The 27,552-nt window shown below is 40.4% G+C and overlaps 1 protein-coding gene across 5 annotated transcripts in view; it reads left to right on the plus strand.

Annotated features, from left to right (window-relative positions):
- Kiz (kizuna centrosomal protein) overlaps positions 1-27,552 on the plus strand; it is a 107,538-nt gene that overhangs the window by 45,603 nt on the left and 34,383 nt on the right. Inside the window, exon 7 of one of the 5 annotated variants that reach the window (XR_005502534.2) lies at positions 22,240-22,350. The exons of the other annotated variants lie outside the window; for them this stretch is intronic. The gene's annotated coding sequence lies outside the window, so the exon portion shown is untranslated. The remainder of the gene's footprint in view (positions 1-22,239; positions 22,351-27,552) is intronic. 5 annotated transcript variants of the gene reach the window in all.

Genomic DNA, 27,552 nt, shown 5'->3' on the forward strand with positions numbered 1-27,552 from the left:
AGATACATTGAGTATAAGTGGATATATAGCCCCATGGTTTGAATCATCACTACCTTTGTTATTTTCCATTAACAGGTCCATGGTCACATGGGGACCACAGGAGTGACGTGGCCTCATGTCTCTCATCATTTGGAAGGTCACTAGTGGTGACATGGCCCTAAGGCAGCATGGAGGAAAGCCCTATTTCCCCAGTGCTTGCTTTGGCTTTCTTCTGTGCTTTTGGCTAGAATCTGGCCTCCTTGTTAGGCAAATGCTCTGCTACAGAGTTGCCCTCAGCCCTTCATGGGTGCTGTGCAGGAGTCTTGCATCACATTTGCTCACATTGCATTGGATAAAGAGTCACATAACCCAGTCCTTCTCTTAGCCTTTCAAAGTTGCATTGCAAAGGCATGTGCACATGGGATGGGAAATGTATGGTTTTCTTTTTCAGTCTATTCTAGTACTTCAGAGCAAACTCAGATGAAGAAAAGCTCTGAGGATCCAGAGAGTCAGGAAAACTTTTGTGGGAGACTCAGTGAAGCTTCTTGAAGTCTAAATAGGCTTTAAAGTAGGAGGGAAAGGGCAGGTATATAGACACAAAGGACACCAAGGGTATGGGCTTAGTCCTACCCCTTATCCCCTGTGAGAATTCACTGAGGAGGGATTCTGGAAGTTAAGGGTTCCAGCATCTACAGGGCAAGTGCTAATGGACCTTGAATAATGAATTTGGAGTTCAATTTCTGTGTCACATGGGATGTTTGAAGATTATTTTAAGAGGACAGTGTGAGGGGTGGCCTACTTTACGAGGATTAAACAGCAATGACTTCTCAGGATTAATTCTCTACGTGGTAGGCAGAATTCTAAGATGGCTCCAAGTTTCCTGCCCCCTGCTGTACATCACCTGCATAATCCCCCAGCCTCGAATGTCAGAGAGTTTGGTAGATTTCATTCCTGACTGTTCTATATTCTGTGACAGATAAAGGGTTCTGCAGATTTTCTGAAGGTCCTGAATCAATTGGCTTTGGGCTAATCATGGTTATTCTTTCGGGTGGGCCTGACCTAATCAGATGAGATCTTTTAAAAAGACTGGATTGTGAGTAGATGAGATAGACTCAAGGAAGCAAAATGCCATCTTGTGGCAGGGAATAGTTTTTATACCCTCCAGGCATAGAACATTTCAGTTCTCCAGAGGTAAGAAAAGGACTCATGGATTTGGATCTTAGGTGAGATTGCACCCCAGCAGACACCTTAATTTCAGGCCGGTGAGACTTGAGCAAAGGGCCTCAGTGACCCACATCACGATCCTGATCCATAGAAACTGTGAGCTCATAGATGGCATTAGAGGCCAGAGTTGTGGTGATTTGCTACACAGCAGTAGAAGGTGAATGTAAGAATCGAAGCAAACTTTATATCTCTGCAAGGATTGTGTGAGCAGAACATCAGTCCACAACGACAAGGGTGAGTTATATGTTTAGTTTTCAGTGTGAGAGCACATGGTGACAGTGTATATAGCTGATGGGAGCCCAGTAGCCAAGATAACCTGGTCTTTCCCTCACCTCTCACCCCCCATGTTCTGAGTGAATGAGTAGAGCATGGTAGGTAGAGACCAGAAAGTAGTTGTGCACATCTAGCAACAGCAGCTTTTCCTCCTGTTGTGCTTCTCTGCTTTGTCTCTGGGAGGTGCAGCATGTATTGAGCTTCTTTATCTTTTGTTCTTCTTACAAACACATATTTCCACATCGTGGCGGTATGCAGAATGGGTTAGAATACTTTCACTGTGCAGAATCCCCTGTGCTCCATCTATACAGCTCTCTTCTCCTCCTTGAACTGTTGGCAACACTATCCAATCTTAAATATTGAATTTTTAAATTTTTTTTGAGATTATAATGTAATTATATTCTTCCCTTCTTTCTTCCTTTCCTGAACCTCCCATGTACCTCTACCTCTCCCCTTCTCTCTTTCAAATTCATGGTCTCTTTTTATTTGTGTGTGTGTGTGTGTGTGTGTGTGTGTGTGTGTGTGTGTGTGTGTGTGTTGTATTCCTAAACATATAAATACAGCCTACTCAGTCTGTATAATACTAGTTCTATCCATGTTTCCTGGGATGGCCATTTGGTGTTGAATAATCAGTTGATCTGGTCTTCCTTGGGGAACACTGTTTCTCTCACTTTCAGGTTCCTTAGTTGCCTGTAGTTCCTGGTGTAAGGATGAGGCTTTGTGGGCTTTTCCCTGTCTACTTTGGCATATCTATTATTGTTCTTGTTCAGGTCATATTTCGACAGCCATGTTGATGAGACTTTATGGGTATAGCTTGTGACATAACTAAGAGACACCATCTCATAGCAAACTCTAGCCCTTAAAGTCTTCCTGCCCTACCTTTGAGTGTGAGGTGCAGTTACTGTGCTATAGATATAGCCATCACACCTGCCTCCACAGTTGTTGAATTCTGACTTCATTTTTCTTATTGTTGAATTTTAATTAACGTTCTGATTGGTGTGGTCTTCAACCATTGTTCTTACTAGGGGCTTTGGCTATTTAGTGTACCAGAGGCAAAAGAATGTGGCAGGCAGCCTTTCATACTGGATTGTTTTGCGCAGCATTCATCCTAGGTTTCTTGTCATTCCGTGGCTTGCTAGCTTATTTTCTTTCTAACAATGAATTATATTCTAGTATATGGATATGTCACAATTTATGTATCCATTTACCTATTACTGGACACCTTAGTAGCTTACAGGTTTTATCAGTTATAAAGAAAACTACTGTTCAGGGTTTTTTCCCCATAGACATACATACTTTCAACTTAACTGGGTAATCAAGAGAGCAACTGCTGGGCTGTTAAGCCCAGCCAAGTCTCAGTTTAGCTTTAAAAGAAACTTCCAAATTACTGTACCAGTTTACATTATCACCATCAGTGAATGAGAATTCTGATTGCTCCAGTTCATATCAGCATTTGCATTTGGTTTTCTTGTGTTTTGTTTTGTTGGTTCTGTTTTAAATTTTAGTTATTAAGTGGATATGTAGTATCTCATTAGTTTGCAGTTTATTAATGTAAAGTGATATTGGTATTCTTTTCATACACTTATTTTATACCTATGTATCTTTAATGAATCTATATAGATCTCTTAACATTTAATTTTTTAAATTTATAAAACATTTTATGTGTATGGGTGCTCTGCCTATATGTGTGTCTCTGTATTATGTGCATATTAATCCACACAGAGGCTAGAAGAGGGCATTGGATCCTCTGTAACCGGACTTACAGATGATGTTGAGCCACCATGTGACCACTGAGACTTGAACCTGGGTCCTCTGGAAGAGCAGCAACTGCCCTTAACTACCGAGCCAACTCTTCAGCCTTCTCTTCTCCATTTTTAATTCTGTTAATTTTTCTTATTGTTGAATTTTAATTAAGATTTCTCTATTTTAGGGTTGGGGATTTAGCTCAGTGGTAGAGCGCTTGCTAGGCCCTGGGTTCGGTCCCCAGCTCCGAAAAAAAGAAAAAGAAAAAAAAAAAAGATTTCTCTATTTTGAGTACTAGCTTTATATTTTAAGTTCTAGTTCTTTATTAAATGGGAATATGTCTTTTCTTGGGTTTTGTTTTTGTCATTGTTGTTTGTTTGTTTGTTTGTTTTTTATTTTTAGTTTCCAGGTAGAGATTACAGATACTTGGTAAAATTCATTCTCTAACTGTTCACTAGCATTCACCAATGAAACAATTTGGAAGGTTAAACATTGACTCAGCTTATTCAGTGGCTGTAGGCCTATTTAAGTGATGTATTTCTTCTTGTGTGTGATAGATTCTATCTTTAAGTCATCTGTCCATTTCCTCTAATTATTGGATTGGTAGACATATGCTTGTTCATATTCTGTTCTTTTATTCTCCTTTTGATATTTGTAACATCAGTAATGAAGACCTGTCATTTATGAATTTTGTGACTTCTGATATTTGTTCCCTATCCTCTGCTAGTCTGATATAAATAAATATTTGTCTGCCCCACCCCCATACACACACCAGTTCTTTCGCTGAAACTCTTAACTACCAACATATGGAATAAGGCCTGTGAGAAGGTCCCAAAGGTTGTCTGAGGTCATAAAGGTGGCACCTTAATCTCAGAGGGCTAGTGCCTATACAGAGCTCTCCTCTGCACATGAGGATACATAGAAGGTGCCCAGCTGTAGGCCTTCTCAGGAACTGAATTGGTCACCCTGATCTTGGACTTCCCACCCCAAAACTATGAAAAATACAACTGAGTTATACCCACCAAGTCTGTAGTATCTCTCATATTTGGTGTAAAATCATACTTCTTAATCATAATAATTATTTTATTATTTTAATTTGTCAAGGCATGTGATGTTCTTGGGATGGTCTCAGTATGTGCTCTGTGTGAGTTTAAGACTAGATTGTGGTGGCATTGGACGTAGTAGTCCACACGCTTCAGTTATATGTCACTGCTGCTGCTGTTTAGTTTGCCCCACTTCATGATTGACTGTGCACTGGGGCAGTCAGCTACTGATAGAGGTAGGTTCAAGTCTTAAACTGTAATTGTGGTTTTAGCTCTCTAAGATTCTGCCAGTTTTAATCTATGAATTCTGATTTCATTAAGCATGTAGAGATTTCTATGTGTAGAATTTTTGGGCGTTTATTTTGGCATCCCATGATTGTTCCAGATTCTGTTTTGAGGTGTGCTAGTTATTTTGGGCCTCTTAGCCATTTTTACTTTAGGTATTTTCTCTGTTGCTCTTCTAGTTTGCTCTCCTCCTGCTATCTCTACAGTGGGCATGCATATCCTTTGTGCTAGTTTCACACAAACTACATATCGTTCTTGTATATCGTTCCTCCTTTTCCTTCTTTCTCTTTACATATCAATTCTGGGATATTTTGACATTATCCTCAAGTTCACTGAATCTCATGCTTTTGCTCCTGGACTTCTCCATTTTGCCCATGTTGACTCCAAGCTCCAGTGCTCAAGGAAGAAAGAAGCAGTAACCTTTGTCTTGACATTTCACTTGGCCACTGATTGCTTTCTCTCTCTCTCTCTCTCTCTCTCTCTCTCTCTCTCTCTCTCTCTCTCTCTCTCTCTCTCTCTCTTTCTCATTATTTTTGTAATGCTAGGAATTAACCTAGACCTTGTGCACTCTGGGCAAACTACCACTGAGCAACATCCTTAACCTCTTGGACTTCTTTTTCTTTTTAAAAAACATGTTAAAATTTTTATTCTCCCACTACCACCCCGTGTGTGTGTGTGTGTGTGTGTGTGTGTGTGTGTGTGTGTGTGTGTGTGTGTGCAGGTGCGCGCACAGTTGTGTGTACCAGTGCCACTTTTGGGTGTCAGTTTTCCTCCCCATCATGAGGTCTGGCAATCCGCTTTGTTTGAACTCAGGCAATCCACTTTGTGCAGTGGGCACTTTTACCTGCTAAACCAGCTTGCTGCTCCTCTCCTCCACTGTTTTTTTAAATTTTCTTCTTTCTACTAGTAAGCTCAGCACACTTTTTTAAGGCAGAGTTGGGGTTTATCATAAAGATTTTGATATAAAGATTTAAGCCTGAGCGTGTATACAGAGGTGCTCAGGGATAGGATAAGATACATGCAAGACTCAAGTGCATCACAGACCCCCTGCATTGAGTTTGCCTCTTAGCGTTTTTGTTGTGAAATTATGTAGATGAGGAGGACACGGTGGCCCTTCCTTGTAAGTACTTGGGAGGCTAAAACAGACAGACTGAGCCAGCCTAGGATAATAATGAGGTAGATGGTTACCTAGGCTACACAGTCATACTATGTCTCCAAAAGTAACAACAGTAGCAAAACCTAAACAATTATGAGGAAGATAAAATTATTCTTTCTATGCCTATGTATTAAAGTTAAATTATTCTCTCTTCTAGTTACACTGTCATAATTAAAAATTTAGTTTCTTTACGTTTTTACTTTAAAACTTCCTGATCGTTTGCTGAGCCCAATGCTCTATGGGGTTTTGTGACTGTTCATTCTGATTCGTCAGTGTTCCTTTGAATCTAGTTGGGTTTATGTCTTCTTTAGACGAGTAAAGCATGATGGGATAGCTGCTGCATGACCTATAACAGCCATGTTAAAACAGGCAGCTAAGTTATAATGGACCGTGCACCTTTCTACCATGTTTGCCAGAACACTCAGTTTTGAGCCATGATCCAGTCTACTAGAAATCTGACTTCTGAGGCTGCTGTCTGTGCTAAAGGAATGATGTGTAGATGTGCTGTATCTTCCCATTTCGGCTGTTCCCTCCCACCAAAGTGCCAGATACAAAGGAGAAGTCTTCTAGGACTTGGTTAACAGGTCACTCAACAATGTCATCAAATCATCTCTCCTGATAATGTAACACAGAAGGTCATTCTGCCACGCTCTGCCTGGTTCCTAACTTAAAAAACTGTAAGATACAATGAGTTGTAGTTTTAACCTCCAGAGTTTTGGGTGCAGCTGGTTATGAACCTGTGAGTAACTGAGAAAGCACTATGTTAATTGCACAGTAAGCATGAGCTTCTGATATGTACCAGGATTGATTGTTTTACCCCTGTGGTAATATTGATCATGCATGTGTAGAAGTGGGAAGGAAAAAATATAAACGAATGAACATTCTGCTAAAAGTATTATGAAAAAGAATAATGATGTTGAGTAGCTAGAAAAGGCATGGGCACCTTTAATAGAAGATAGGAAGAGAAAGGCCTTCTGTAAGGTGGAATTTGATTAGAGACCTGAAGTATATAGGAAAGCCATATTACTTGTGTTCATTTAGTCTGCTCTGTGCTTGACCATTTTATTTTTGCCCTGTTGTATTTTTTGCTGTATTTATAATTTCTCTTTCCAAATATATCTGAGAAAGGGAAGGAAGAACAAGAGCAGGAGACAGAACCATCATGGTCTTATTGGACATGTGCAAAATTTTGGATTGTACTTCAGTGACAATAAAGGACCACTGTTGCAGAACCCAAATAACTATGCAAATCGCCCCGCTGTCCTGTGTTCCCCAATGAAAGACACAGACAGCAGACAGACAGACAGAGACACAGAGAAAGAGGGAGGGAGGGAGGGAGGGAGGGAGGGAGGGAGAGAGAGAGAGAGAGAGAGAGAGAGAGAGAGAGAGAGAGAGAGAGAGAGAGAGAGGTTTTAAAGAGCTCAAGGCTGCATCACTTCCAAACTTCATGTGGCTAACACTCTCCCTCGGATATGTCTGAGTTGTTACTTCACTAAAACCTATATTCCATCCTAGCTGCCCAGACCCAGACCTGCAGCCTCTCAGGCTCAGTTTCCGAGCTCCTATGTGCTTGCCATACTCTCTGTCTGGCATCTCTCACACATGGCCTCTATTCCTTTCCCAGTATGGAGACTCTTTCTCTCCCCATTCCTTCCTCAGTCCATTACCTGGGAATTCTAAAGTCCCACCTCTATCTCCCTGCCCAGCCATTGGCCACCGGACCAGCAACTTTATTTACCAATCAAAACCAACCGAGGGCAGGGTCCCTCAGTGTCTCATGTGCGAATTCTCAATTCTCGTGCAATTTGGGGGACTAAATTAATACAATACATGTAGCATTAGACCAAATCTAACACAGACCACTGTATTAGAAAGTAACTGAAGAACAGGGAACAAGCAGGGAGCCCTGTGGTCCAGGAAGAGACACTGATATCTTGGCCTAGGGTAGCAGTGGCACAATGGTGTTCTCTGCTTCCCCAGCACTGCGATTGCAGCTGCATATCATCACACCCAGCTCTTATTACCTGGGTGCTGGGGATAGGACCCAAGTCCTCAGGCTTGTCACACAATTTACTTATTGAGTCATTCCCCAGCTTCCTCACCCCATTGCTTGATTTTTGTATGTTGGTTAATCCTTGCATAAATTCCACTGAATACTGGTGTATGATCTTTCTGATGTGTTATTGACAGTGTGCTTAACAGTTGGGAGGAGGTTTTGGTTTGCTTTAGTTTTGGGGTGTTGTGTTTGTTTTTGTTTTTGATGTATTGAGGTAAAGTTTCTCAATATAGTCTAGGCTAGCTTGGAACTCCTTAGTAGACCAGGCTTGCCTTGAAGTTGTAAGATTCACTTGCCTCTCTCTCTGCTTCCTGAGTGCTGGCATTAATGACCTGCAACGCTGCACCCGACTCTTGATAGTTTTGCACTTTTCCTTTTTGTTGTATCTTTGTCTGGCTTTGTCATCAGGGTAATGCTGGCTTAATAAAATGAATTTCTAACTTTCCATTTTATAAGAGTTTGAGAAGGAGTGATGTTAAAATATTTTGCAAAAACTACCGGTGAGGCATCAGGCCCTGAGCTCACTTTTTAGTGGGAAACTGGGAGTACTGATACAGTCTCCTCACTGGATACATCTAGCAAGACTTTATGTCTTTCACAATTTGATCTTGTTGGGTTGTCACACCCCCTCCTTTATTACTAATTTTTGAGACTGTTTTCAATGTGGTATCATTGTTTTATTTAAAATATTTTAATAAAGTTAACATCTAAAGTGTTAATAATACCTTCTGTTCATGAGTGTAGAGAGGATTTCACTGTATATCACAGACTAGAGTTGAACTTCCACAGTATCCTTTCTTAGCTGCCTGAGTACTGGGTTTACAGGGATATACCACCATCTGATTTTCAATTTTTTTTTTGTGTTATATATGTCTTTATTTATGTATATTTGTATCCTAAAAATATGGATACAACTTGAGTCCATTTTATTTTTTTTTGTTGTTGTTGGAGGTAATTTTTTTTTAATTAACTTGAGTATTTCTTATATACATTTCGAGTGTTATTCCCTTTCCCGGTTTCTGGGCAAACATCCCCCTCCCCCCTCCCCTTCCTTATGGGTGTTCCCCTCCCCACCCTCCCCACATTGCCGCCATCCCCCCAACAGTCTAGTTCACTGGGGGTTCAGTCTTAGCAGGACCCAGGGCTTCCCCTTCCACTGGTGATCTTACTAGGATATTCATTGCTACCTATGAGGTCAGAGTCCAGGGTCAGTCCATGTATAGTCTTTAGGTAATGGCTTAGTCCCTGGAAGCTCTGGTTGCTTGGCATTGTTGTACATATGGGGTCTCGAGCCCCTTCAAGCTCTTCCAGTTCTTTCTCTGATTCCTTCAAGGGGGGTCCTATTCTCAGTTCAGTGGTTTGCTGCTGGCATTCGCCTCTGTATTTGCTGTATTCTGGCTGTGTCTCTCAGGAGAGATCTACATCCGGCTCCTGTCGGCCTGCACTTCTTTGCTTCATCCATCTTGTCTAATTGGGTGGCTGTATATGTATGGGCCACATGTGGGGCAGGCTCTGAATGGGTGTTCCTTCAGTCTCTGTTTTAATCTTTGCCTCTCTATTCCCTGCCAAGGGTATTCTTGTTCCCCTTTTAAAGAAGGAGTGAAGCATTCACATTTTGATCATCCGTCTTGAGTTTCATTTGTTCTACGCGTCTAGGGTAATTCAAGCATTTGGGCTAATAGCCACTTATCAATGAGTGCATACCATGTATGTCTTTCTGTGATTGGGTTAGCTCATTCAGGATGATATTTTCCAGTTCCAACCATTTGCCTACGAATTTCATAAAGTCATTGTTTTTGATAGCTGAGTAATATTCCATTGTGTAGATGTACCACATTTTCTGTATCCATTCCTCTGTTGAAGGGCATCTGGGTTCTTTCCAGCTTCTGGCTATTATAAATAAGGCTGCGATGAACATAGTGGAGCACGTGTCTTTTTTATATGTTTGGGCATCTTTTGGGTATATGCCCAAGAGAGGTATAGGTGGATCCTCAGGCAGTTCAATGTCCAATTTTCTGAGGAACCTCCAGACTGATTTCCAGAATGGTTGTACCAGTCTGCAAACCCACCAACAATGGAGTAGTGTTCCTCTTTCTCCGCATCCTCGCCAGCATCTGCTGTCACCTGAGTTTTTGATCTTAGCCATTCTCACTGGTGTGAGATGAAATCTCAGGGTTGTCTTGATTTGCATTTCCCTTATGACTAAAGATGTTGAACATTTCTTTAGCTGTTTCTCAGCCATTTGGCATTCCTCAGCTGTGAATTCTTTGTTTAGCTCTGAACCCCATTTTTTAATAGGGTTATTTGTCTCCCTGCGGTCTAACTTCTTGAGTTCTTTGTATATTTTGGATATAAGGCCTCTATCTGTTGTAGGATTGGTAAAGATCTTTTCCCAATCTGTTGGTTGCCGTTTTGTCCTAACCACAGTGTCCTTTGCCTTACAGAAGCTTTGCAGTTTTATGAAATCCCATTTGTCGATTCTTGATCTTAGAGCATAAGCCATTGGTGTTTTGTTCAGGAAATTTTTTCCAGTGCCCATGTGTTCCAGATGCTTCCCTAGTTTTTCTTCTATTAGTTTGAGTGTGTCTGGTTTGATGTGGAGGTCCTTGATCCACTTGGACTTAAGCTTTGTACAGGGTGATAAGCATGGATCGATCTGCATTCTTCGACATGTTGCCCTCCAGTTGAACCAGCACCATTTGCTGAAAATGCTATCTTTTTTCCATTGGATGGTTTTGGCTCCTTTGTCAAAAATCAAGTGCCCATAGGTGTGTGGGTTCATTTCTGGGTCTTCAATTCTATTCCATTGGTCTATCTATCTGTCTCTGTACCAATACCATGCAGTTTTTATCACTATTGCTCTGTAATACTGCTTGAGTTCAGGGATAGTGATTCCCCCTGAAGTCCTTTTATTGTTGAGGATAGTTTTAGCTATCCTGGGTTTTTTGTTATTCCAGATGAATTTGCAAATTGTTCTGTCTAACTCTTTGAAGAATTGGATTGGTATTTTGATGGGGATTGCAGTGAATCTGTAGATCGCTTTTGGTAAAATGGCCATTTTTACTATATTAATCCTGCCAATCCATGAGCATGGGAGATCTTTCCATCTTCTGAGGTCTTCTTCAATTTTTTTCTTCAGTGTCTTGAAGTTCTTATTGTACAGATCTTTTACTTGCTTGGTTAAAGTCACACCGAGGTACTTTATATTATTTGGGTCTATTATGAAGGGTGTCGTTTCCCTAATTTCTTTCTCGGCTTGTTTCTCTTTTGTGTAGAGGAAGGCTACTGATTTATTTGAGTTAATTTTATACCCAGCCACTTTGCTGAAGTTGTTTATCAGCTTTAGTAGTTCTCTGGTGGAACTTTTGGGATCACTTAAATATACTATCATATCATGTGCAAATAGTGATATTTTGACTTCTTCTTTTCCGATCTGTATCCCCTTGACCTCCTTTTGTTGTCTGATTGCTCTGGCTAGAACTTCAAGAACTATATTGAATAAGTAGGGAGAGAGTGGGCAGCCTTGTCTAGTCCCTGATTTTAGTGGGATTGCTTCAAGTTTCTCTCCATTTAGTTTAATGTTAGCAACTGGTTTGCTGTATATGGCTTTTACTATGTTTAGGTATGGGCCTTGAATTCCTATTCTTTCCAGGACTTTTATCATGAAGGGGTGTTGAATTTTGTCAAATGCTTTCTCAGCATCTAATGAAATGATCATGTGGTTTTGTTCTTTCAGTTTGTTTATATAATGGATCACGTTGATGGTTTCCCATATACAAAACTATCCCTGCGTGCCTGGGATGAAGCCTACTTGATCATGGTGGATAATTGTTTTGATGTGCTCTTGGATTTGGTTTGCCAGAATTTTATTGAGTATTTTTGCGTCGATATTCATAAGGGAAATTGGTCTGAAGTTCTCTTTCTTTGTTGGGTCTTTGTGTGGTTTGGGTATAAGAGTAATTGTGGCTTCGTAGAAGGAATTCGGTAGTGCTCCATCTGTTTCAATTTTGTGGAATAGTTTGGATAATATTGGTACGAGGTCTTCTATGAAGTTCTGATAGAATTCTGCACTAAACCCATCTGGACCTGGGCTCTTTTTGGTTGGGAGACCTTTAATGACTGCTTCTATTTCCTTAGGTGTTATGGGGTTGTTTAACTGGTTTATCTGTTCCTGATTTAACTTCGGTACCTGGTATCTGTCTAGGAAATTGTCCATTTCCTGCAGATTTTCAAGTTTTGTTGAATATAGGCTTTCATAGTAAGATCTGATGATTTTTTTAATTTCCTCTGAATCTGTAGTTATGTCTCCCTTTCCATTTCTGATTTTGTTAATTTGGACACACTCTCTGTGTCCTCTTGTTAGTCTGGCTAAGGGTTTATCTATCTTGTTGATTTTCTCAAAGAACCAACTTTTGGTTCTGTTGATTCTTTCTATGGTTCTTTTTGTTTCTACTTGGTTGATTTCAGCTCTGAGTTTGATTATTTCCTGCCTTCTACTCCTCCTGGGTGTATTTGCTTCTTTTTGTTCTAGAGCTTTTAGGTGTGCTGTCAAGCTGCTGACATGCTCTTTCCTGTTTCTTTCTGCAGGCACTCAGCGCTATGAGTTTTCCTCTTAGATCAGCTTTCATTGTGTCCCATAAGTTTCGGTATGTTGTACCTTCATTTTCATTAAATTCTAAAAAGTTTTTAATTTCTTTCTTTATTTCTTCCTTGACCAGGTTATCATTGAGTAGAGCATTGTTCAATTTCCACGTATATGTGGGTATTCTTCCCTTATTGTTATTGAAGACCAGTTTTAGGCCGTGGTGGTCTGATAGCACACATGGGATTATTTCTATCTTTCTGTACCTGTTGAGGCCCGTTTTTTGACCAATTATATGGTCAATTTTGGAGAAAGTACCATGAGGAGCTGAGAAGAAGGTATATCCTTTTGCTTTAGGATAGAATGTTCTATAAATATCTGTTAAGTCCATTTGGCTCATGACTTCTCTTAGTCTGTGTATGTCTCTGTTTAATTTCTGTTTCCATGATCTGTCCATTGATGAGAGTGGGGTGTTGAAATCTCCCACTATTATTGTGTGAGGTGCAATGTGTGTTTTGAGCTTTAGTAAGGTTTCTTTTACATATGTAGGTGCCCTTGTACTTGGGGCATAAATATTTAGGATTGAGAGTTCATCTTGGTGGATTTTTCCTTTGATGAATATGAAGTGTCCTTCCTTATCTTTTTTGATGACTTTTAGTTGAAAATTGATTTTATTTGATATTAGAATGGCTACTCCAGCTTGCTGCTTCAGACCATTTGCTTGGAAAGTTTTTTTCCAGCCTTTCACTCTGAGGTAGTGTCTGTCTTTGTCTCTGAGGTGTGTTTCCTGTAGGCAGCAGAATGCAGGGTCCTCGTTGCGTATCCAGTTTGTTAATCTATGTCTTTTTATTGGGGAGTTGAGGCCATTGATGTTGAGAGATATTAAGGAATAGTGATTATTGCTTCCTGTTATATTCATATTTGGATGTGAGGTTATGTTTGTGTGCTTTTCTTCTCTTTGTTTTGTTGCCAAGACGATTAGTTTCTTGCTTCTTCTAGGGTATAGCTTGCCTCCTTATGTTGGGCTTTACCATTTATTATCCTTTGTAGTGCTGGATTTGTAGAAAGATATTGTGTAAATTTGGTTTTGTCATGGAATATCTTGGTTTCTCCATCTATGTTAATTGAGAGTTTTGCAGGATACAGTAAACTGGGCTGGCATTTGTGTTTTCTTAGGGTCTGTATGACATCAGTCCAGGATCTTCTGGCCTTCATAGTTTCTGGCGAAAAGTCTGGTGTGATTCTGATATGGTCTGCCTTTATATGTTACTTGACCTTTTTCCCTTACTGCTTTTAATATTCTTTCTTTATTTTGTGCGTTTGGGGTTTTGACTATTATGTGACAGGAGGCGTTTCTTTTCTGGTCCAATCTATTTGGAGTTCTGTAGGCTTCTTGTATGTTTATGGGCATCTCTTTCTTTAGGTTAGGGAAGTTTTCTTCTATGATTTTGTTGAAGATATTTACTGGTCCTTTGAGTTGCGAGTCTTCACTCTCTTCTATACCTATTATCCTTAGGTTTGATCTTCTCATTGAGTCCTGGATTTCCTGTATTTCATGTACCAGTAGCTTTTTCCATTTCACATTATCTTTGGCAGTTGTTTCGATGATTTCTATGGAATCTTCTGCTTCTGAGATTCTCTCTTCTATCTCTTGTATTCTGTTGGTGATGCTTGTATCTACAGTTCCTTGTCCTTCCTTTGGTTTTCTATATCCAGGTTGCCTCCCTTTGTGCTTTCTTTATTATTTCTATTTCCATTTTCAATTCCTTCCCCTGTTTGATTGTGTTTTCCTGTAATTCTTTCAGGGATTTTTATGTTTCCTCTCTAAGTACTTCTACTTGTTTACTTGTGTTTTCCTGCATTTCTCTAAGAGAGTTCTTTATGTCTTTCTTGAAGTCCTCCATCATCATGATGAAATGTGATTTTAAATCTAGATTTTGCTTTTCTGGTGTGTTTGGATATTCAAGTTTGCTTTGGTGCGAGAATTGGGCTCTGATGATGCCATGTAGTCTTGGTTTCTGTTGCTTGGGTTATTGCGCTTGCTCTCACTATCAGCTTGTCTCTGGTGTTACCTTGTTCTGCTATTTCTGACAGTGGTTAGACCGTCCTATAGGCCTGTGTGTCAGGAGTGCTGTAGACCTGTTTTCCTGTTTTCTTTCAGCTAGTTATGGGAACAGAGTGTTCTGCTTTCAGGCATGTAATTGTTTCTGTCTACTGGTCTTCAGCTGTTCCTGTGGGCCTGTGTCCTGAGTCCACCAGGCAGGTCACTTGGAGCAGAAAAGTTGGTCTTACCTCTGGTCTCAGGCCTGAAGTCGCTCCTCGGGGCTGGGTTTCAGCTCTCTGTGAGGGCAGCAACCAGAAGGGCCTGCCCCTACTTCTGGGTCCCTGTGCACAGGAGACCCTGATGGCGCTCGGTATTTTCCTCTAGAGTCAGAAATGTGGGCCGAGAGTAGTCCCCTCTGGTTTCCCAGGCGTGTCTGCCCCTCTGAAGGTCTAACTCTCCCTCCCGATAGATATTTCTTTAAAATAAATCATGGCATATGTGTCAGTGGTTTGATTTTGATAAAATATATATATCATACATACATACACACACTGCCTGCTAGTAAATGTTTTCCCAATTCATGTATTCAGTGATACTTTGGAAAAAAAAAGTGAATTTGAGTGTTCTGCATCTCGGTAATTGAAATCCACTGTTTTCCATACAATTGAATTTTCTTCCAATATTGGGTGTGCAGCCTTGATATTCTTTACTGGAAAGCTGGGATGTGCTGGTTAGAGTTGTTTCAGTAGCATCATCCCATGCTGAGACTGCATGTGAAATTGTTTTCTAACATTTTGAAAAATGAAAGCATTTGATTGACTAACCTGGTCCTATAAGGGCTCACAGATACTGAACCGCCAACCACAGAGCCTGCATGGGACTGAGCTGTAGGCCCTTGTACACCTGTAACAGTTGTACAGTTTGTTCTTCATGTGGGACACCTAACAGCAAGAGCAGGGGCTGTCTCTGACTCTGTTGCCTGTTTTGGGGACTCTTTCCCCTAACTGGGCTGCCTTGTCTAGTCTCAATAGGAAAAGATGTGCCTAGTCCTACTGCAACTGGATATGCCAAAGTGGATTGATATCCATGGGATGACTCCTGTTTTCTGAAGAGAAAGAGAGGAGGGATAGATTGGGGAGGAGGAGAGAGGAGGGAGGGAAGGAATAGGAGGAGAGAGGAGGGAGGGAAACAGTGGTCCAAATGTAAATTAATTCATTAATTAAACAATAAAAAAGAAAAACTTTTGTGCTGTGCTCACTTTCCCTGAACTCTAATACTGAGTCAGGAGCAGTGTGTTCATCTGACTCGCAGACTCTACAGAGGAGAGCCAGTAGCTTCTGTTGTTTTCTTGGTACATTGGCCTGCTGCCATTTACAATTCATCCATCTTTTTATGTATGACGATGTGGTTTTTCCATTTGTTCCTTATCTCGTCTTTTTGTTGGTGGTGCCTTTCAGAGTATTTGAATCATTTGATTCAGTGCTTCCAGTTTAGCACAGTGCTGACTGACCCTTTGAAGGTTCAGCAGTAGCCCAGCGCACAGTCTTTGCAGCAGTCCTCTTTCGCGGCTACCGTACTCAGCAGAGGTGGCAAACGTGACAGTTACTGGTGGTGAGTCCTTTGGAGGGTACTTTCCCTGGCTGCTCTCACTTCCTTATCACCCTAAACGTGGGCCTAGGCAGAATGAGAACACTGGGAAGGGCTTGCCTCACTTCTCTCATCACCGCGCCCCCAGGAGAAGATGGGGCTCTATGCGGGACTCATTCTCATTCCTTAGAGTTAATTGGTTACATAAAGACCTACTTATCCTGGAAAAGTGATGTATTTCAAGGATGTGGGATTTTAGTTTTGTATCTTCATTTTGTTTTGTTTGAGATAGTGTCACTTATAACCAGACTGGCCTTAAACTCACCACCCTCCTACCTCAGTCTCTGAAATGGTGGGATTATGGGCATGTACCACTATGCCCATCTTCTTTAAGAGTTGTGGATGGGGCTGGAGAGATGGCTGAGCGGTTAAGACTGCTCTTCCAGGGATCCTGAGTTCAATTCCCGTTAACCACATGGTGGCTCACCACCATCTGTAATGAGATCTGATGCCCTCTTCTGGTGTGTCTGAAGACAATGACAGTGTACTCACATATATAAAATAAATAAATCTTTTACAAAAAGTTGTGACTGTTGCCGGAGACCTCAACAAGCCTCTCTGCAGTTCCCCTTTCCTACTGAGCATAACTTTCACTTCTGCTCTGAGCACCTGTCTTCCTTTCCATGTGCACACAAGTGTGTACAGACATCTAGTGTAACCAGACAGCGGAGCTGGTTGCTTTGCTTTTTGTATGAGTCACTAGGCCCCAACAAAGAAGATTCTACCTTGACCATATGAGGTGTCTTTTTCCCACAAAGACCTAGAGCAGTAGTTTTCAACCTGAGGGTCATGACCCCTTTGAGGGTTGAATGACCTTTTTAACAGGAGCCCCTGTAAAAAAAACTGGAAAACAGTTGTTTATAATATGAATCACACAGTAGTAAAATTACAATTATAAAGTAGCATCAAAAATAATGTTATGGTTGGGACGTTACCATAGCATGAAGAGCTGTATTAAAGAGTCACAGCCTTAGAAAGATTGAGAACCACTTCTCTTGGTGAGTTTACAGAACCACTTAAAATAATATCTAGTATATGCCTAAAGGTATTATGACTATAGTACTTTTAAGACTTTTCCAAAACAGGGTTCAATTATGTTGAATTTTGGAAAGGTATGAAGTTCTATAATTGTAAGACATTTACTCTGGACACTGTTTTTCATGAGATTCTAAAGCAAGGTACAATTAGCCTCTGCATGCACCAGAGATTCCGTCCCTTTCTCTTCCCTGGTTAAGCTCAACTAAAACCCTTATAATTAAACCCCTTTGCCAGTCAGTGCTGCTTTAAAAGAGACCCACGGAAGTAAGAATCCGCTTTCCCCATCTTCACTTGCAACCATCTGCAACTGGGGTTTTGTCAACCTGTATATTAAGTGTGGAATCCACAGTTATCAAAGAGAACGGCCTGAAAACACTTATCTGTTCCTTAAAAGACATCTACAGCTGTCACTAATGATTCTTGGCTACTAGAAACAGTGACAGGTTCAGGCTGCTTATCTCTGCTCAAGGGTGGAGGGAAACATCCATTATAAATTCTCCCAGGCCTTCCAGCTCCTCATTAAGAAACTTTGGGGGGAAAATGTGTTACAGAAGGGGCCTGGTTCTGAGGATGGGAGTGGAACAGAATGATGAGGTCTTTTGGGAGGCCAAAGGCGGGGAAGGCCAGAGTGTTACTTGTGCAGTTTCAGCAACAATGAAGGGGACCTTAGCACAGCCGGATGGCACCCTACAAAAGGTAGCCCATAATTCGAGCTGTCAGCTTAATCACAGTGCTTCCAGGTAAAGAGAAGGAGCCCTTGTTTCCTGGGTAAAGAGAAGCAGCGATGTTTGCTGACCCCTGCTCTTCAGCCTGCCGCAGACCGCCCTGCTCTGTTGGCCTTTGTGTTGCTGTCCCCTCCTTCTCTCCTTCTGGGCATTGTGCTCCCTTCAAGTGGCCCCCTGGAAGGGACCACCCAGGGGGCTGTACAATAAGGACGAGGTAGCTACCAAAACATAGGTTTTGTAAGACAGCCGGTCAAAAGAAAAATACTGTTTAACTATGTATGTGTTTGTCCTTTCTACAATCGTTTTTTGTGTAGCAAACAAAACCGGGTACACAAACTTCACAGTGGCTTCACATACAGCGGTTACAGCGGTCGGTCGGGTGCTGGGCTTGAGATAGTCACAACCAGTTTACTTCCCAGGGCACTGATTCTTGCTGTGGTTTTATTTACATTCTTGGATTTATAGCCAGGAAATTTGATATCAAAACAAGCAAGTTCCATTGGCTTCATTTAACTGTTTTATCTGTAGTCCTCAGAGCTGGTGGCAGGACCCTCCTCTCCAGTAAAATTTGTCTGTGATACTACTCAACAAAAGCCAGTAGCCTGGAATTCAATTCTCAATGGCCATTTACACCTCTGTAAAAGGATTAGCTCTAGCCAATTGTTCCACTGTTTAAATCTTAATTTGCATCCTTATGGAGGTAGCAGCTACAGACCTCTTGGCCCTGTTGTATCTGTGTACCTGTGGGTGGGAGGTCCGGAGACCTCTCCCTGACTACTGAAGGTGCTAAACAGCTTTGGGTGACAGTACGCCACACAGATTGGATTAGTGGCTCAGACTTGCTTTGGCTCCTTAGTTATATGTTGTAGCAGGTGGGCCCCTTGTGTATGAATACATTCTACTACAAGTATTTAAACCTAAGAACCTTCGTGGTCTTTAGAGGATTTTAAATTCTGTGAATTGTATCAGATTTCTTTGGGACTGAAACATACGAAAAAAGAGAACTTGAGGAGGGATTGGTAATTTTAAAAAGTATTCATTTCTGTCCAAACCATATAGTTTTAATTTAAAGTTATCCTTTGTTTAGCTTGCCTGTAGGCAGCAGATGAAATTGTCTTCTCACCATCACAAAGTAGTGAGTGGCTCTGTGAGTCTTGGCAGCCCAGCACCGACCTGCAGTGATTCAGAATACAGAAGGGCTGTAAAGGAAGCTAGGTCATGAGTATAAAGGGGAAGAAACGGTTATGATTTTGCTAGATTTAATTAAAGGTACTTGGTGGGGATGGAAATAGAAAACTTGGGATATTTTAATGGCGACTTTATCACCAATACCATGATTTCTCCATCATAAAACAATTACTCATTTATTCACAAAGCATGTAATTGTGCCCACAGGAGATCCCTCTGAAATCATTGAGGTGAAAAGAATTGCATGGATTGTTGATATTATAGTATAGACAGGAAATATAATTTATAAGGATCCTGCAGTCACCAGGTTCTCCATGTAACACAAGCCAGGCAGAAGGAAGGTAGACAGAGTTATTTACTAAGCACTAAGAGAACTGTGAGACATGTTGACATTCATTCATCACCAGCACTAGGTAAGCTGAGGCAGGGGCAGTACTAGTCCTGGCTGCTCTGGAGTTTAATGCATGAAGTGAAAGGCTATCTGAGAGCTTCAGGGTCTTTGGAAGAGACAGCAGTGTCTTGCTGCATTGAGTCTCAGAGAGTAGTCTTCCAGCGTTCCAGGAGAGCTGAGTCAGGCAAAGAACCTTTGGAGACTCCAAGGAACACCTACGATTAGATTAGTTTTTAAGTTTTTTAACTTTTAGAGCTGGTAAGACAATGACTAGATCTGTTCATTCAGCCTCACAAAGACGAGAGATTATGTTTTAGGAGTGAAATAATTATAAGGTATAATATTTGCTCTTTTTACTTTTGTATATCTGTGCATGCATATAGGCCAAATAAAAGCAGAACATCCAGAAAAGAACCCATTTTTAATTTATACTTTAAAAGGACCTTCTATTATATGACTTTGTCCAGAAAATGTCTTTTCATTTAAAACCAAAGACAGAAAACATGGACATACAAACAGTTTCTCAACAAACCTTTGGTCTTTTTGTCTCTGTGAGACTGAATGTCGTTTAGTGCAGAAAAGCAAGCAGCCCACAGCCATTACAGAGAATACTCTAGCTCTCCACTCCTGACCTTTCCCTGTGCTTGTTGAGAACTGTGCTGCTTACTGGCCTTGTCCCTCTCACAGACACAGCTAAAGGGAAGAAACACTGATTTGGGTTCACAATTTTCAGTCCATCATGGTGGATTCGGTAGTTGCAGGAACGGGTGGCTGAGCTCCTCATGGTGTGGTGAACAGGAAGCAGAAAGGACAAGAAGGAAGGCCAGCTTTTAACTCTTAAGCCACACACCACCCTTTAGTGGCCTGTGTCCCCTAGCTAGATCCAAAAGCAGTACCACGCGTGGGGACATTTCACATTCAGAATGCAACAGGACTAAGACTCTGAAACCAAACCCTCAATTAAAAGCTTCCTTTATAAGAGTTGTATTGTTCATGGTGTGTCTTCACAGTAGAACAGTGACTAAGACACTTCCTTAAAATTTTATTTGAGGTCTGAACAAATACAATGTTTTATGATTATTTTGTCTTATTTAAAATATTATTTAAAACTTTAAACAAATAACATTATGTGATTGAACTCAACACTATGACTATTTGAGACTGCTTTTACCCATGGAAAATAAAACCACCAGGTCAAGCAAACTTCATAAGCAACTAAAACACAAAACTGAAGTCTTCCAAAAAATATCGTGTCCAGAAACATGAAGTCATAAGGTAGGGGTGAGGAGCTTTATTTCTGTAGCCCTTTGCTCAGGAATTTAATATATTCACTACTGAGTAATCCTCAGTTTACAGGACTGAAATTTAAAAAACTATCTTTTTTCTTTTCTATGATTAAAAAAGTTACTCCTTATTCATATGTTTGGAATAGCCTAAATTGGCATTGCTTTCTTTCCAGTTGTTTTCAGGGTTCTTTACTGTACCTCACAGCTCCAAATGTCTGTTCACCTGCCGGCTCAGGTACCATTGACTCTGGAATTGCCTACTGCTCTGAAACTGGGCTGCTTCTTGGGGACCCTCTTCTTCAGGGCAGGTATTCTTCTGGAATGAAGTGGCTACTTGATGAAGCCTTCCAAAAAGAGCCAGGACCCATATTCTGGCTGGGCAATAAATAAGAAGTTTTCTTATTTCTTAGGGCAATACGTCAGATTGGCCTGGGGTCTGGAAGGTATAAAGCAGTAGACCTCAGTGGTGAAGGACCCAACACAGGACTTGGGCCAGAGACCAAGAAACCCAGGCAGGCTATAAGCTTGGAACTTGGCTGCAACTGGATGTCCCGTATCACAGATGACAGTCAAGAATGGGCTTGAATCCAGTAGCTCACATATATTTCCTTTTCTCTAAAGACCTGCTTCAGAATTGGGGTGAACAAGTCTGCATGCTCCTCACCTTGTCGTAGCCAGTCTGCATTCTTTATCTTTGTGATATCAGACACACATTACATTAGTTCAACAATATGCCTAAACATACTACTGATTACCAACAGGCAGGTTAGCATATTGCTTCAATAAGTGGTTTTATAAATGATCATTTTCTTTCTGTATATGTGTTCTGGATATTCCCGACTCACAATGTGATTAGCTCCTTCAAAATAGAAACACTGTTTTGGCTTTAATATCTTCTCCCATGGTAGTTCAGAATCAGCTTCCCACCAAATAGACATTGTTTGAGGTAATAATTACCCAGCCTTCTGGGAGGCTTCTTGGTACAGTGACAGAGCTAATCTAAAGTAGTGGCCAAATCGATTCTCCCAGTGAGTAATACGTTTCATATCTTCCAGCTCTTACTAAAATTAAAGAAACTTTACTGCAGAGGAATCTGAATGGAAAATAATAGTCATTCTTTGCACTTAGGAGTAAAAGATGTAACCCACACTTGAGCCAGAAATTGTGATTTCTTAGCAGTGACAATTTAAATAAATGTTATAGGCTGTGGCGATCTAACTCTATAATGATTGACAATATAAAATTAGCCTGTTCTGCTGTTAAGATTATCAGTATTCCCATCAGTTATATGGAATGTGGAATGAGATTGCCCAGCTGTGGATTTGAACCTCATTAAAGTCATCAAAGAGTTAAAAGTTACTTCCTCCAGTGCATGTAAAACTGTCACAAATACACAAACAAGTTTTTCAAATTGCCTCATTTTACATCTTTGTGGAGAGACGTATAGTTGCTGCATTTTTTATGTCTAGATTATATTGCAGATATATTTCAATAAACCACAAAGAACCACCGGAGACTCTAGAAACAGGCAGTCTGTGCTTAAATAAACATCTCGGGCAGCACCTGTTTTATTTTATAGGCTCTGTAATCACAGTGACATTCTGAAGGAAGACCTTGAAGCTTGCAGAACAGCTGTCCTTCACAACTTCCCAGACTTGAAGCTAGGGCAACAGCAGTGAAGAGGAACAAGGTACTTGGCATGAAATGGCTGCTCTGGTGAGGCATCCATCTTGCCCGTGCTTCAAAATCAGAACGTTGACAGGTGGTGAAACTAGTCTACACTGCCGGTGCTGTAGCCATCAGTTTAGCCTTGATGGAGAGCCTCATGTACTCATCTATAAATGCATTTGTTTCTTATTCTTAGTGAACTCACATGCTCAGCACCACTTGTAGCAGTATTTCTAGATTGGGTTTGTCCATAAATATAAAAACATTTACTTTAGTGAGTAGGGGGGAGGAGGTATATTCTTTGACTGATGTACAGTCAGGTGAGCAACCCAGGATTTATCCACCATAGTTACCAATCAGGAGGTCCTCTGCAGGTCTGAGCACCATGTGGGTTCCCAGATTTCCATGCTCACTCTAGATTTAGACCCTTTAGTCCAAAACTGGTTCTCAAAATGTGGTTTCAGGACCAGCAACATCAACAGGAGCTGGGAACTTCTTTTTAAAAAGCACATTGTTCAGTCCTACCCTAGATGCAGTGACTTGGGAACTCTTGAGGGTAGGGCTAGCCATCTGGGCCTTAATGACTCTTATTATTTAAAGCCCTTCAGTTTAAGAACCGTAAACAAGGGTAAAGCTGGGATGAGAGAAAATGAGAGGGTTACTGGTTTCAAGAGTGGGTGCAACATGAGTCAAGATTCGTATATCTCCTTGCTGTGTCAAATCTGTTTCTAGTTATTTTTCAATAGCAATAGTAGAATGTTATGTCACACACCAATACAAAGACAACTTACATAAGGAAGGGTTCATCTCCAAAGGAATGGGAGTCATCATGGCAGAGAGCATGGCCACAGGTAATCACTGGAGCAGCAGTTAAGAGTTTACATCTAAATCTACAAACAGACGCTAGCAATGATGAAAATCTTCAACACCTCAAAGCCAGCCCCAAGTGACGTACCTCATCTAATAAGGCCACACCTCCTAATCCTTCCCAAATAGTTCCATTATCTGGGGACCAAGTACTCAAATCTGTAAGTCTCCAGAGACCATTCTCATTCAGACCACCACAGTTGGATGCTATGAGCTAAGAAACAGAACAGTTTTGTATCTGTTCAGCTTCCATATAACGCTGTCTTCTCTATCTTTCAGGGGCCACTTAGGCTATTTTATGTGCTGTAAACAGGGAAGAGAAGTACATTTTTTTAAGAGTAGAATTCACCTTAAATCTAGAAACATGATTCCATTGTGGGTTAGGTAGAAGTCAGGATGATTGTCTTTGGAGAGATCTTGACAGAGAAAACTTCAGTGGATTAGGTGGCTCCAATTTACAATACTTGTACATTTCCATTTATGATCTCTGAACTGGGAGAGACCAGAAGTGACCTTCCTGGTCAGTAACTTCTCATCTTCTATCATGTTTTTTATCATGCAGAATAAAACCTTCTGTCTTAAAATCCTGCTTCACAAGGTGATGAAAGAAGCTGACTTGAGAGGCGTCTTTCTGAGCTTTGTGGGTTGATTTGTTTGGTGATTACAGGTTATAAAGCTCTCTAACCAATCTTACGGCTTTTTACCACTGTCTTTTATATCTCTTTATATATGATTTGGCATAACCCATAGTTGTGATATGGAAAGTGCATTTGCTTTATAATAAATGATGCATCGTGTAACTCTTAAACCTGAGAATATGGTGATAAGATAGGTCTACATTGACTAAACTAGGATCGTTCATCCATAGTAGGGCACTGATTTCCATTATAACTGATTGCATATGGCTTTCAAGCTACACGTATGCATACATCAGCCTTCCGTAAGATGTGATTCTTTATGACCGACATAAATTGTAAAAATTAATAGTCTTCAAGACTTTTCTTTACTGTGATCATTTTTTAAAGACAGATGAAGTCAGAAATGTCTGCTGTCAACATTATGCTCTATTCCAGTGTATGTTGTCACCAGAGGAGCTGTTTATAAAACACTGGTGATCTCTGGCTTACTCTCTAGCCCTGGGAGAAAATGTTTGTGTCCTGTGATTGACAAGCAATCAGATTTTGGAATACAAATTCTTTCTGGTAAATTTGAATCACTAAATTCTCCTCTGCCTTCTTTGCAACAACTTTGCTGCACCCCTTTGTACCCAGGAGTTGTAGCAGAGAACCTCCCTAAATAAAATGTTCCTGTCATCCTCCCAGGGCCCAAGAAATCAGCAAGCCAGCTTGATGAACCATTCCAGAGATACAGACTTGTAGAGAATGATTTACTCTGCTTGTCTAATAGGCAGTGACTCAAATGGCATAGAATTATAAGGCAGGAAAGGCAAAAAGGCTTAGCAGGTTATAAAATCCTTAAAGCCTTTGAATAGATGAATGTTGGTATGACTGTGGCCCTGCCTGGCTCCTGGCAAAACATAGCACTCATAAATGTCTTTTTAATCTTACCCATAAAGTAGGACACCTACCCTAGAACATACTCCAGAAGAAAATGTGAGGATTTTGAATTCCTACTCACATAAAGAAGCAAATTAATAATAAGAAGGAAAAAGATAAAACTATTGCTTTCATCATTATTGGTTTAAGCTAAGCCAAGGATTAATTTTGGGTTATGCCAAGAGCTTCATATACAAAGCTTATTACTATTACTAGGTAGAGGGCCAAATTCTTATTTTAGACAATTATGAATTAATATGATTCACATCATTTGGATATTGAATTATTTAAATTTGCCAGGTTTTTTTTTTAAATAAAAACCTTTTGTAAAATGATCCTCATTTGCTGTTGTTTTTCCAGGTGCAGCTAATTCTCTCCTTTAGTATCTACTTTCAAATATAATTATTCTCTTAAGCTCATGGAGTCATCCATATTATTTGCAAAGAATACAAAATTTTCTTTGTTTTATTCTACTTAAATTCAAAATAAAACTCAGGACAATTATTACTATGTCTGCACTTAAAACATTGGTCAAATCATCAATATATAATAAGTCAGTTATAGTTAAGGAAAAACTGATACATTTGTTTGGATTATAATTAGAAAAGTATATAAAACTTAAATATGATGTCAAACTTAAATTTTTGCATTATAAAATAAAATTCCTTTCATTTTTTTGTACCACTTTGTAAGTTTTCACACTTAGTGTATTTATGTAGATATGGGAAAGACTCCATTCAAGGACAGTTGTAAACTCCTTGGCCCAGGTGTCCTGAAACAAAGCTGCAGGAAAACTTGATGTTAGCTTAGCTTTTCTGAAGTCACAAAACTCAGAGGCTCCAAGTTGGAACTGCACTGTGCTCCACATACTGGAAATCTGGTCTGAACCATCAGCCAACAAACTACAGGGAAACTCACGAGGTCTCTAGAAGAAGGACAAGCAATCCTGGGTTTAAGATCCAGGCTTAAAAGTGCTAGGATCTCAGGAAGGTCAGCAGAAGACTTGCTGACAACCTTTCCGACACCTAGAGATGGAAAGACACCTATAGTTATGGCACCCTCTTCCCAGCCCATACACCCTATGATTTCAGGGCCAACAACACAAAGAACAGCTCAGGAAGTGTTCTGATCCAAATAGTCACAAAAAGAAAAGCAAGGTTGCTATAGATAGTCATGTCTGCACTCAGGTGAGTGACCACATAGAGACAGATACCATTTAATTTCCAATATGAAATGTTGAAGATTACTTTGTCCTGTATATCTCTCTGTTCACAAATCTTTAAAGAAAGACTTCCTCAAAGGGTACATGTTGACAGGCCCCCTGCTTTTTAGCCTCTAGGAGCTGTGATTGTTTTAGGTTACATGATTGCATTTCTTTATACCTTTGAGGGAATTTATTAGTCAGGGTTCTCTAGAGTCACAGAGCTTATGGAATATCTCTATATATTAAGGGAATTTATTGTGATGACTTATAGTCTGTAGTCCAACTAACCCAACAATGGGCAGCTGTGGATGGGAAGTTCAAGAATCTAATAGTTACCCAGTCCCATGAGGCTAGTTGTTTCAGCTGGTCTTTTGTAAAAGTAGATTCCAACAGATGTGCTGGCAAGTGCAAGCAGTTGAAAAAGAGTGAGTCTTCCTTCTTCCAGTGTCCCTATGTAGGCCTCCAAAAGAAGGCGTGGTCCAGATTAAAGGTGTTACTACCAGACCTGCATCTGGGTCTTGCTTTTCCCCAGGCTGACCTTGAACTCAGAGATCTTGCCTCAGTCTCCTGGGATTAAAGGTATATACTACCCTGCCTGGGCCTAAGTTTTTCATGGCCACTATACCTCAAGATCTCCATGCCAAGATCCAGGTCAGAAACTTGTTTCTTCCAGCCTCAAGCTCTGGATCACAGGTGTGCCCTCCAATTCATTTCAGATGTAGTCAAGTGGACAACCAGGAATAGCCATTACAGGGAATTAGAAAACAAACATGTTTAGTAATCTGTGTTTGAGTATCTGATAAAATAGACTTCAAGCCAAAATTGGTCAGAAGAGATAAGGTGATTTCATGTTGATTAAAGAAATAGTCTTTGAGCTGGAGAGATGGCTCAGCAGTTAAGAGCACTGTCTGCTCTTCCAGAGGTCCTGAATTCAACTCCCAGCAACCACATGGTGCCTCACAACCATCTGTAATGAGACCTGATGCCCTCTTCTGGTGTGTCTGAAGACAGCTACAGTGTGCACATATAAATAAAATTTAAAAAAAAATTTTTAAATCTTAAAATTTAGCAAATAGCATTGCGAAATGACACAGATCACATGATTTAACAGCACTCTTTATAGTCTCCCACTCAGACCCTGTAGAATACAGCAGCTTACGAAACTGAAGACATTGGTGAACACAAAGCAATTCTTTTTTTTTTTTTTTTTTTTTTTGGTTCTTTTTTTCGGAGCTGGGGACCGAACCCAGGGCCTTGCGCTTCCTAGGTAAGCGCTCTACCACTGAGCTAAATCCCCAGCACAAAGCAATTCTTAATAAGAAAAAAAATTTCAAGTAGTCCGTTTGATCCCGATAGAATAAATTAGAAACCAGTAGCCACAGAAACACACAAGTTCATGGAGATTGAACCCCATAATTTAATGATGCACCTTAAAGTGTTAGAAAAACAAGAATAAAACAAACCCCAAACCAGTAGATTAAAAGAAATAATCAAGATCAAAGCAGAAAGTGATGAAATGAAAACCAAAATAGCAATACCAAAATTTTTTTTCAGATTTATTTATTTATTATATATAAGTATCCTGTAGCTGTCTTCA

This window comes from Rattus norvegicus, chromosome 3 (genome assembly GCF_036323735.1).
Source record: "Rattus norvegicus strain BN/NHsdMcwi chromosome 3, GRCr8, whole genome shotgun sequence".
Taxonomy (NCBI): Eukaryota; Metazoa; Chordata; class Mammalia; order Rodentia; family Muridae; genus Rattus; species Rattus norvegicus.